A 3937-nucleotide genomic window follows, 5' to 3' on the forward strand; every position below is an offset into this window, starting at 1 on the left:
ACACACTGGTCCTTTAATCAAACTTGTACCTATATGTATGGCCTTTGTTAAGCTCAAACTCCATCGGCTGAGAAAGCCAGTGACGTGCAGTGGAAAGCAATGGGAATAGCAAGTGAACCTGCAACATTAGATTATAACTAGAATTGATGTAAAAGTGTTAGACTTTTACTGACAAATGTGCTGCACTTTTTAAGATCCAGTGCGTAAAAGTTAGTGGCATCTAACGGTGAAGGTTTCGCATTTGACCTCATCTTTGAATACGGCTCAGCCTTTCCAGTGTGTAGGTAGAAATCTATACTGGTGGCTGTGAAACGTTGTAAGACCCGGTTCGGTTCAAATGAAACGCCCCCTCGCCTGGAAAGGTGGAGAAGTGCAGGCGGAGGCACAGCAGGAGGTGGTGACAAAAAGCTGCAGTCAAGTGACAGTTTACAGCAGCATTCCAAGAATAAACAGGAAGTCTCAAAATGTTTGCATCCTGTTAGATCATCTTTACGCTACGTCTAGTTTGCAGATGTTTGTATAAATAGACTTTGTTATTATTCTGAACCGCACAAAATAGGTCTGTTAACAGATTAAATCTTCATTGCCCAACATGAGACATTAAACAGTCAACAGTCTGGAGTTAAATGTTATCTGCTTCCGTTCCAATGTAACAAAAACAATTCTTCTTTTTGGGTGATTATACACCAAAATATGAATATTATATTTAATTTCTTCCACTAGATTCTCCTTAATGTTACACACTGCATCTTTAAGTAATGTTGTAATTTTAAAATCTGTATTTATTGTAAAGTTGGCTACCTAGTGTTTAATTATATTCAACATTGGCACCTATTCTGCTGGATCTGCATTCTTCCCCCTCACACAGAGGGTAACTCACATCATTGAAATGAATTACTTCTTCAATTACTGCCCGACTCTCAGGAACAAGGCAGTAAATCAGCTTTATCTAAATCCTTTAATGGCTCCATCACTGAGCAAGCAGATGGATGAAACAGAGTGGGGGTGCTCGCAGAGGGAAGGGGTACATCCTCTGCTAACACAAGTTGTGACACAAATCCACCTTAATATGGGTAAGCAGATAGAAGAAAAAACAACAAAAAATCTGATTTATTTACAGAAATGTAACTTTTTGCCAAATGAGTAAAACTGTCTTACAACTATAGTAAATATAATTGTTCATATATCTATAACATACATTTTATCAAACATACATTACTTTACATTATCTTTTAAATGTATGCATATACCAATACATATCAAATAAATAAAGAACAAACATCTATAAACAAATGAATTATAGAAAGTTTTACAATAAATATGTCACATTAAGGTCCTTATAACTTTAGATCACATGTCTTTATCACCTGGAGTTTGTAAATGTTCAAGTTTTATTTTTTTTGTTTGCAGTTTAAGGCAAGCGAAAAACTTTTAAAACATTTAATTCAAATAAAATCCAACATTCAATGTAACACGACTCCTAACTCAATGATTAGAACTTTAAAATGTAAAATATCCTTATTGCTGAATCAATAATAGTAATAATAACACACTAAAAAGCAATGTTACAAAGTTCTTCACATGAAGCTGAAGCAGATTATTAAACAACAAGAGTGAGATTAGCAAACATACAACAAAGCACAGAGTAAGTTTGTAATGCAGCTTAACTTTTAGTGATGAGCTTGTTATGGACACACAGCGTCTCTATAACTGGACACTGTGAAGTCAAACTGGGCTAAGAAGCTAAACACAGTAAGATGCTGTTAAATCTCAAATAATAGTCTGACTGTTATCACAGGGACAGCTGGTCCTCTGCTCACTCTGCGGGAGGGTTGGGAAGGGCTGCAGGGAGGACCGGCATCTATACCATGACCTCGACCTGGACTGTGACCAAGACCTGGACCAAGACCTGGACCAGGACTAGGTAAAAGTGCAAAACTTGTGATCTTGACACGAAGACAACCAACAAACATTCTGAGGAAGGTCTGGTTTACTGGTTGATCATGACTGTGTTGGATGTTTAGGTGTTATTTTGCCCTTCACTCTGATATATTTGGAACTGATAATCAGTCTGATCCTGAATTGAACCCACGTCAGCCCTCAGGCCTCTCACACCTGCCAAGACCTCCACAGGACTACATGCTCCTATATGGACAACCTTAGAGGTTAAAGGAACTGGTTGTATTACACCAAACAAGGAATATTTTTTATACATTTTTATAAAAGTTGGTGTATTGGTTTTTCTTGGATATCACTCTCCTGTGTAATTATGAAGCTAGGCAGCGTCCAGAAAGACTGGAAACAGGGGGAAACAGCTAACCTGGCTTAGTAACAAAATCTGCAGCACTTCAGTTACTTCCTGAAGTCTTATCATCACTTTAAGGTTGCCAGGCAACCAGTGGAGACAAGCCAAGAAATAGTTTGGCACGTGACCCTTTCTAAAACTAGAACACGTCGTTTTAAGACTTTGCTTTTTGTTTGAATTAAACAAATGAGATATAATGTGTTAATTAGTGAGCTTCAGAGGTTCAGATTGACTATCAGATATGAACAAAACATCGATCTTCTCTCTATTCCTGGCAAGAAAGCCTGCATACCGAAACATCTGTATGTTTTCTTAAGACCTTGATGACTTATTGCTCTACTCTTTTTAAAAAAAATAATCAATATGTGTCTTATATTTTAAAAATATTAATTTACAAAAAAACACTGAACACAATTTGGGCCCATAATTATACAAGTCTTAAAAAAGTTGTGTAATTGTAAATACTCTCATCTGATACTCAGTTTTTTCTTTATTTTTAAGCAATATTTATCTCATCTCTGTGAAGACACCTGTGTTTTAACATGAATGGGAAAAGCACTAAGCTTTACAGGTCGAGTCTCAGCCAAGAAACCAATTCAATCTGCTATAGCAACCATCTGAATATTAAAACACCATTTGTGAATTGTGAAGCTGAATGTCTCTCTCTCTCTCTCTCTCAAAGGAAACTCACTACAAAAAGGTTGAGATGGACAAACCTGGAATCGATAAAACAATTAATTATGAATGTGTTTTGGTGTATTTCCTGTTAAAAGATGACTGAATTAAACCAACATGAGAAGCAGTGATGCATTCGTGGTGTTTTATCCTCCCGTACTTAACTGCTCTACTGTCTCATCCAGCATTGATTTGGTCTCAGCTGTCGGATCACCAGAACACAGCAGGGACATTTCTGAAGCCATAAGCAGAATTTGATCTCCTCCCGTGTCGCCCCGCCCCACCCCACCCTGCTGCCCCAGTCCATAAATCAAGTCACCTGGAAAAAACCTTATAATGGAACTATAAAATATTGTTTTGTAGGTGATACCCTAAAGTTAGAGTTAGGGTATATAGTCTGCAGCAAGGAACTGTAACACAACAGGTACTTAAAAAGAGAGAAAAACAGTTTAAAGTACTCTCACCGGTTGCTGAAGTAACTAATGGAGCCACGACTGCTCTTATACCCTTTTTTTTTTAAAGCCCAACTATAATCAAATTCCTAGAATTGTGGCATCGCAATGGGAAACACCTATATTATGTTTTTTGTTGTTGTTTGTTTTGGTTTTTTACTTCTTTGACTCAGGTTTAGATACAGGAGTATTAAAAGAAATTTGTTTTTTTTTTAATTAACAGTAGCTACAGTAAACATTGCAAACTGTAAAAAGTGTAAATGGATGGAGTGCAAGTGGAAGTAAACAGTGCAAATTATTACGACTTTATTCTCGTAACATTACGACTTTATTCTCATAAACTGCCGGAAATTCAATTTCCTTGAGGGAGTCATCCCAAAGGGATCAATAAAGTGAAGTCTAAGTCTCTAAGTCTTGTTACGACTTTAGTCTCGTATTATTACTACTTTACTTTTGTATTATTACAACTTTATTCTTGTAACATTACGACTTTATTCTCGTATTA

Source organism: Morone saxatilis, unplaced genomic scaffold, assembly GCF_004916995.1.
Source record: "Morone saxatilis isolate NCDOM2014 unplaced genomic scaffold, NCSU_SB_2.0 Contig18, whole genome shotgun sequence".
NCBI classification, from domain to species: Eukaryota; Metazoa; Chordata; class Actinopteri; family Moronidae; genus Morone; species Morone saxatilis.